General features: G+C 40.8%; 1 non-coding gene across 1 annotated transcript; it reads left to right on the top strand.

The window, feature by feature from the left end:
- Window positions 1–1,359: 1,359 nt before the first annotated feature.
- LOC121140645 lies at window positions 1,360–1,462 on the top strand. The gene has a single exon (XR_005877562.1). It is a non-coding gene; the product is annotated as a U6 spliceosomal RNA (small nuclear RNA).
- The last annotated feature ends 7,766 nt before the right edge of the window (window positions 1,463–9,228 follow it).

Raw genomic sequence — 9,228 nt, forward strand, 5'->3', positions numbered from 1 at the left:
CCCTCATGTAATTTTACCTTAATTTATCTGACATCAAGCCAGATAGACAAACAGAAAAAAAACAAACATACATATGTATATCAGATATCATATGCACATTAGACAGAGAAGTTTTACTTGACTTGAGTTAATACATATAGCACTAAAGTATTTAATGTTATAATGTTAGGTAATAATACAGCATACTAAATCAGATGTAAAATAAATAGGGGAAATTTTATTGCAGCTATGTATCCTTGACTAACCTGGAACTTACTATGTAGACCAGGTTGACCTCAAGCTCAAAGAGATTTGCCTGCCTTGCCTCCATAGTACTGGGACTTAAGGTGAGCACCCCCATGCCCAGAGATTGAATTTTTTAATTTATTTTTATTAAGTTTTTTCATTTTTTATATACCAAACAGTTTCCTCTCCCTCCTCTCCTCCCATTCCCTCCCTCCACCTCACTTCTACACCCCCCATCCACTCCTCCTCCGTCTCCATGCAGAAAGGGGCAGGTCTCTCATGGGAATCATCAAAGCATTGCACATCAAGTTGAGGCAGTACCAAGCTCACCCCACTCCCCTGCATCAAGGTTGGGCAAGGCAACCCAGCATGGGGAATGGGTTCCCAAAATCTAGCTCAAGTGACAGGGACAAGTCCTGATCCCACTGCTAGGAGCCCCACAGACAAAACTACAACAGGTCAATCCCATGCAGGCTCCCTAACTGTCCATCCAGAGTTGTGAGCTCCCACGAGCTCAGGTCAGCTGTCTCTGTGGGCTCTCCTGTCATAGACTTGACCACCCTGGATCATAGAATTCTTCCTCTCTCTCTTCAATAGGACTCCCGGAGCTCCTCCCAGTGCTTGGCTATGGATCTCTGCATCTGCTTCCATCAGTTACTGGACGAAGGCTCTATGATGGCAATTAGGGGAGTCACCAATCTGGTTACAAGAGAAAGCTAGTTCAGGCACTCTCTCAACTATTGCTAAGAGTACTAGCTGAGGTCATCCTTGTGGATTCCTGGGAGTTTCCCTGGCCCCAGGTTTCTCCCTAACTGTGAGGTAACCCAGACCCAAAAAGACAAACTTGGTATGTACTCATTCAAGTGGGTATTGCTAATAACCAGGTTACAATTCACAGCCCCAGAGAAGCTAGGTAACAAGGAGGGCCCAAAGAGAGACATGTGGATATTCCTGGTAAGGGGAAGTAAAGAGATCTCCTGGGTAAAATGAGGGCAGGGGTGGAGGTAAGGGAACGTGAGAGATCAGGTTGGGCATGTGGGTGAAATGGACAGAGAGACTAATGAAACAGATGTTGAAATTTTTAATTTGAGATTGAGAGCAACCAAGCCAGACCACTAAGAGGAGGTCTAGGACTCGCTTCAGCTGCACATATGCTGAGACTGGAATGATACAGAGAAGATTAACATGGCCCCTGTGCAAAAACGACATGCAAATTTGTGAACCATTCCATATTTAACAAGTAAAAAAGACGGGTTTAAATAATTTCACCAAAATTACCGTAAATATATGAAATCCAAAGCAGAACTGAGGCAAATGCCATAAGCTTCATCCTAACGAGAACCAAATAACCAGAATTCTTTTTATTTTTGAGATCCTAATGTAATTATACTTTCTCCATTCCCTCTCCTAGTCCCAAGCCCTTCCATATACCCACCCCTGCTCTCCTCCAAATTCCCTGCATCTTTTTGATTAATTATTATACGCATGTACGCATGTACACATATATTCCAGCTATAACCTGCTCAGTCTATGTAACGTTACTTATGTGTGTGTTTTCAGGGCTGACCATCTGGCACTGCACAGCCAGCTGGTGAGCCCTTCCCTGGAGAAGACCACGTCTCCTGCTCTCCGCTTTCCGGTTGCCTTCAGTTCTTTGTGTACGGTTGAGACTTCGTGGGTTTCCCCCCAATGGAGTTTGACAATAACCAGAATTCTTTATAACCATAAACAATGATAATTTATGTTCCTAAGGAGGACCCCTCAGATTATAGGCCTCTGGGGGCTCAGGCCTTTAATCCCAGAACTTGGGAGGCTGAGGCAAGAGAAGGATTGTGGAAAATTACAGGTCAGCCTTGGGTTACAGAGTACAGAGTGAGACACTGTCTCCAAAGGAAAGAAGGAATAATAACAATTATTATTGTTATTGTTATTATTCTTTAACAAAAGGGAAGGAAAATGAGGAAGAAGGGAGGGAGAGGGAAAACTTCTGAATCATAGAGCAGGACAGTTAAATTTGATTTATTCTTAAGATTAAAGTCATCTTGTCCATGTTCTATTATTTTGACAAGTATGAAGCTAAAAGTTACATATATGTAGAAATTTTTGTCACTCCAAATATTAAATTAATAATACGTTGTCCCCAAATTCTTAAATACTTTTCATTGTGTTGCACATAGAAGCAAGACCACACATGAAGGAAGCTAGTCTTTGTCTATCAGGGTTTAGAAGGACAAATGTTTGCTTTGTCCACATTGTCAAGTGTACCAATACTAACACTGACTTAAAGGACGAGCAATTTTGTTAGTTTTTTTCAGGTTTTCCTAATAAAAACTTTGCATATAATTAAACATTTAGACATCTTCTCAAAAGATTATGATTCCATAAACATGATACCTTAAACAATTTCAGGTTATTAAAGTGCAGTTACTTAGGTGTTTTACCCAAGGAAAGCTGCGCAGGAGTCAATGCAGGCTGTTTTGCTGAGCTATCAAATAAGCACTGCTTTCCTAGTTTGCTGTGTGGCGAGCAAATGATACACTTTATTGTTCTCAGTGCCACTTTACTAACTTCTTCCAAGTTAATTCCCTCTATTTTTACATCCATTTCAATAAATGACACATTGCATGGCTTGAATGCCCATATTAAAACCTTTTTACTATGACTCTAATTTGCAAACTAAAATTATTGCCCAAAACAGTAAAGGCTCCCACTGATCATTTTAAGAGCATATATGTGTACTTTGTTTGGGTTTTTTTAAAGTATTTCAGATCTACTGGTGTAGCTCAATGGCAGAAAATTTGCCTAGTGTATACAAGGCCCTGGTGTGATTCCTAGAATTGCAAACCTTAAAAACAAAAAATTTCCTGCCTATGAAATTTTTCCATCATTAACTATTTTTATATTTGTATGCACAAGCATAAAAATGTTTTTATTTTGACAGACAGAACCAAAAGGAATCAAGGAAATGCACAATTAAGCCAGAAAGGTACTATGACATCCAGTGTTCAGCCAACAGAGGCTGTGACAAGAGAGCCATTAACACGCATTCGTTTCTGTTATGATGACATATGGAAGGCTTCCAAAATTAGCACAGTATTTTGCTGCCTACTGGCTTGTATCACAGACTTAATACATTTTGGGTTTTGTTTTGTTTTGTTCTTTGAAAGACGGGGGAGAGGATGTTTTTAATGGTTTATTGTTTTGATAAGTACTCTTGGGTCTTTATGAGGCATTAAATATATTAAATGGATGATTTTGGATAAGAAAACCATGAGAAATCAGCACCACCACCCATCTCCCTTGCTGTCGACTACTCTGCAGTTACCCCTTGGTCACTGATGACGCTTCTCTTTTCTCGTTCTCTTGGGCAGTCTGCACTTTTTAAGAAGACACTTAAAGCCTAGTCTGGGAGATAGAGAGATGGCTCATCAGTTAAGAGACTTGTTGCTGGCAATGACCCAATTGCCAGCACCCACATGTCAGCTCACAACCAGGTATAACTCCAATTCCTTGTGCTCTGTTGCCTCTTCTGACTTCCTCAGGTTCCAGAATCCTTGTAGCACACATATGTACTGTCAGAGGGTGATAGACTCACCTACTGAAACTGACAGGAAGCCCCCAATTTCATAATTTCTTCTACAAACTGCTTTGGTCATGACACTCTTCACAGCAATAGAAAAGTAACTAAGATAGGTCACAGAATTTCTGTATGGATAATGAACAAGCTTTTAAATAGATGTTTGAATAACTGTCAGTGTAATTAATGCCACTGAACTGAAACCTAAAAGTGGCTAAAATGGCAAAGTGTATGTAAAGTATGCTTTGTCACACAATAAAAGAAATACAAGAAGGAATCAGCATGTTATACCACATATTTTTAAAAAGAAATCTTAATACCCTAGACCAGCATGCTGGAGAGGCCACATGTCAGTGCCTTGTCTGGTGGGCAGTCTTAACAGGGTCTTGCCTTCCATGTCTCCACCAACACTATCCAGACATGGGAGAACTTGTATTCAATTCTCCAGAGCAGCCCAGACTCTGTAGGAAGGCCCTAAGAAGACTTGCGTGATGTCACTTAGACTGTGGATTCAGCAAAGCAAGCTCAGCTTGCCCCTCAAAATCATGAGATATCATAAAGTACTTCCTGGTTTGGAGATAATCTGCCACACTGCAATAGACAACCTTGTTCTTCTACTCTCCATCAATCAGTTGACTTGGTAATTCCTGAATGCCTGGAGAATGGCATGGGTCATGAATGCTCAGCCATCCCCCATGGAAGGCCTCACGGACCTTGGGGAGTGGGTTGGGAGGGCTGGTAGGGGGAATGGAAGAATGGGAGGGAGAGGGAACGGGGTATTGATATGTAAAATGATCATAAATTATTAAATTTTTAAAAAGTAGATTAAAAAAAAGAGTGTTCAGCCAAACCAAGCAATGGTGGCGCATGCCTTTAATCCCAGCACTTGAGAGGCAGCTGATCTCTGTTAGTTCGAGGCCAGCCTGGTCTACCAAATGAGTTCCAGGACAGCCAGTGCTGTTACACAGAGAAACCCTGTCTCAAAAAAAAATAGTGCTCAGTCAAAATTTTGGGGATTCAGAGAAATAATTGGATAATATACTGGTTTCCCTCACCTACACAGTAGCAGGTTAGTACTGTGACACATGAAGGCCAATCAATCGGATATCAGTCGTTGAAAAAATGGCACTTCGTCTTCATTCAAGATTAAATTACTTTCATTAAGTTCAAAAGGAAGAATGAAATGTCATAAAAGGTAAAATTACTCTCTTTAACAAAATGGCAAACAAGGACATGGTTCTGATTTCACATAGATACAAAAATACTCTTGGATGATATTTTACACACAAAATGACGCACTTCTCAAGTTATTTTATCCTAGCATTGGAAACTGAGGAGGCTTCCCATTGTTTGGTTCTACACACATGCATAGCAGGGCTCTCTGTAAGTCAGCTCTGTCTTCCAAAGGAAGGGAATAAAGCAATTTTCTACTTTGACTGCACACTGGAATCTCAGACACAATCAGCCAGGCTGTATTCCAAACCAATTACATCAGAATCGTTGTGGGTAGGACACAGGCCTTAGGCTTTCAAAATATTTTCCCAGTAGTAGCCGGTGGTTCCACATGGTAGAACACAGGCTAAGTATGTGTGGAACCTTAGCTTTGGTCCCAGTACCAGAAGAAAGAACCACCCCAATGCTACCAAATGAGAGTGTGATAGGGGCCTGGGGAAGCAAAGGAAAGCAAGGAAGTGTGAGATCATGAAATGAATGCTTAGAGATCAGAGGTTTAAATAAAGGAATAGATTAAAACCTAGAGAGTGCTGGGGAAATGACTCAGTGCATACACTGCTTGCTGCTCATGCTTTCTAACATTCCAAACTCCATAGACTTCCCTTGGATGATGTTTTAGTTAGGGTTTCCATTGCTGTGCTGAAACACTAGGGTTTGTTTGGCTTATACTTCCACACTTAGTCCATCATTGAAGGAAGCCAGGGCAGGAACCTGGAGGCAGGAGCCGTTGCAGAGGCCAGGAAGGAATGCTACTTACTGGCTTGTTACCAATGGCTTGCTCATCCTGCTTTCTTATAGAACTCAGGATCACCTGCCCAGGAATGGCCTCACCCACAATGGACTGGGCCCTCCTACATGGATGGCTAAATAAGTAAGTGCCCTGCAGGGTTGCCTATAGACTAATCTTATGGAGGCATTTTTCTTAATTGAGGCTCCCTCCTCTCTAGTGACGCTAGCTTGTGTCAGGTTGATAACTCGCCATCACAGATAAATACTGATTTAAACTACTTTGAATGAACTAAATGAAACCTATCGTTGCCTTTATTTTTGTCACAGAGAAAAGCATTATGAATGTGTAGGTGGGGCTGCAAAGAAATCTCACAATTAAAGAGCGTGTGCTGCTCTTGCAAAGAACCCAAGTTCAGTTCCAAACACCCACATTGGATGGCCTACAACCCTACAACTCTAGCTCTAGAAATGTAGGACACCTTTGACCTCCACAGAAATCTGTACTTGTGTTCCCAGGTACTAAGCACACACACATATACACTTAATTTAAAGTATTTTTTTCTTCCAGACAGGGTTTCTCTGTATAGCTTTGGAGCCTGTCCTGAAACTCACTCTGTAGACCCGGCTGGCTTCACGCTCACAGAGACCCACCTGCCTCTGCCTCTGCCTCCCGAGTGCTGGGATTAAAGGCATGAGCCACCACAGCCTGGCTTTTCATTTTTTTTCTTTTTCAAAAGTAATTTTAAAGATAATTTTAAAAGAGTGTATAGGTTATTGCCAGGCAAAGTGCACCCATATATAATAGTGGCACACTAATGGGAATGACCTTATTGGATTTGAGACCTACTGCACAGAAGCATTCCATATCTGGAACTGTAAACCTACTAAAATCCCATCGTAGGGAATGTCAGGATTGAAGGGAAAACCTAATTCTGCTGTTGAACTAAACTGACATGCATCAAAACTTGTTCTATGTGACTCAGGGCTAAAGCTAGAATCAACAACCTCCAGAATGATTAGTTTCAACTCAACTTTGGGGAAAGCAACTAAAATAGCTTTACAATAATGCATCAAAGTGCCTCTGGGCAAAGTAAGTTTTCCACTTTTTAACATGGAAGTCCTTTACTTTATAATAAACATATCTGACCCCAGGAGCTCCCAAAACTCTGAGACCAATATGGTACTTGAAGTCACTACAGTGGAGTAAAACTGACTCAAGGATAATAGTCTGCTTTTTCTGTTCAGAGCAAGATGGTGCCTGGATTGCTGGTTCTAGCTGGCAGTCACTTGTAGGGTGGGTCTTGGTCCTTGTCTTCATCTATGGAGTTCACCAATTTCTTTCCTTTTGCTCTGAGCCCCTTCTTTAACAGATGGTTTTAACTTCAAATTACAGATAATTTTCTCTCTGGGTACTGTCTCAGTCCCCAACTTGCACTTAACATTTTAGATAATTGCCTACCATTCATCATCTTAAGCCACTTGTAAATTTAGGCATACAGCATGTGGTTGGTCATATGTGCATCTGTATGTGAGCATGTGTGTTCTGATTCAGATCATTCTGCTGCATTATTTTCACACACAACATCCTGAACCAGAAGAAAGTAGAAATGACAGATTCTCTAGACAGCTAAGGAGTTCCCCTTTCCTATCACCATTACTGTATATTGTTCTGAGATTCTCAACTTAGAGAAGCGTTGAAAGGGCTCCAACTGTCATGTGGGTAGTTAAATCAGATTACCTATAATTGTTTTCCCAAGTCTGCGAGTTTTAGACTGATAATTAACTTGAATGGAAATCAGCCTTCAAATGGGACTGTTTCTCATATTTGTCTTTCAGCCACACATTATAAATCATCCTGCCTGGTCCTCTGAGCTCATTGATGAGGAAAAGAATGAAAAAATCCAAATACAAATGAATTTGTTGGCCGTTGGGTTGCAGCCAAGATATGAAAATGAGTAAGACTTAATCCTAAGCTCAGAAACCGCATTGTCTTGTGGAGGAGTGGGGCCATTTCAGATCATTTCACAACATTATGAAGAAGCAATGGAAGAATGGATATCCAGGGTGTCATAAGGCCACAGAGGAGAAACACTCAGCCTATTTGAGGTGGACAGAAGAGGGAAATTCTTCTTGGAAAAAAATTGGGACCAGGACGGCTACAAACTTTCTCGTTAAAATCTGTTTTTCGCTGGGTGGTGGTGACGCACGCCTTTAATAGAGGCAGAGGCAGGTGGATCTCTGTGAGGTCGAGGCCGGGCTGGACCGACAGCCTCCAAAACAATACAGAGAAACCAAAAAAAAAGTTTTTTTTCAGGACAAGACTGAATATATAACTACATGGTTGAATATGCCTGGCATGTACACTCAGTTCACATCATAGTACAACAAAGAAAAATTGTCTGAATGATAGGATAGATATATGTCCAACATTGTAAAGGGTTTCCAAAATGATGCATGGCTTTATATGGCCATCAGCAGTGAACAAGATTTATAATGGCTTCAAACCTCATCAACGTAAATGTTGCCAGTCCTTTTCATTTTAGCTTAATGAGAAGTCATATAAAAAAAACATGTTTAGTACCTTCTAACATTTTGAAACATTCATTACTGGGGAGAATTTCAGAAATTTAGGTAATGCATTAGGTGGGCACATCATCTGCTTTGATGATTACCATACCAATTTGTACCAGTCATCTCCATACTCACCTACCCTTTCTCCTTATGGTGATTTGAATAAAAATGGCTTCCACTGGCTCATATATTTGAATACTTAGATGCCAGGGAGTGACACTTTTTGAAAGGGTTAGAAGAAGGACTAGAGGTGTAGCCTTGCTGAGAGAAGTGTGCCACTGGTCAAAAGCCTACGCCAGGCCCAGTGTTTCTCTCTCTTCCTCTCTGTCTGCCAGTCAGGATGTTGCTCTCAGCAACCCTCCAGCACCATGACGATAATGGACTACTCCTCTGAAACATAAGTTAACCCCGGTAAGATGCTTTCTTTTGTAAGCGTTGCCTTGTTGTAGTGGCTCTTCACAGCAAAAGAACAATGACTAGGACACTCCTATATTACTCTGAAGAAAATCTTAGTAATCCCACCATTTTATTGATGAAACTCCAGCATATGTCTCTAACATACATGAAATCAAGCTGGGTGTGATGTGGTTCCTATGTAAACATTAGTATTCCATATGTCAGGAGGGCTGCAAGTGTGAGGGTAGCCTGGGCCATATAGCACAGCCCTGTCTCATTCTTTCTAAGAAGAGCTCCTTTAAAATCTAACTAAAACATCATTACATTTGTATAAAAATAGTAATATCTTGCCATGAAATATCCAGTGTGCAAATTTCCACTAATATCAACAATATCATAAATTATTGTGCAAGTTCCCAAAATTAGTTCATGTACTGCAGTCGTTGGTTTAGTTCTATCACTATATTTCCACCTCTCTCTCTCGTTTTTATTTTTTA

Source organism: Mesocricetus auratus, unplaced genomic scaffold, assembly GCF_017639785.1.
Source record: "Mesocricetus auratus isolate SY011 unplaced genomic scaffold, BCM_Maur_2.0 Super-Scaffold_100004, whole genome shotgun sequence".
In the NCBI taxonomy this organism is placed as follows: Eukaryota; Metazoa; Chordata; class Mammalia; order Rodentia; family Cricetidae; genus Mesocricetus; species Mesocricetus auratus.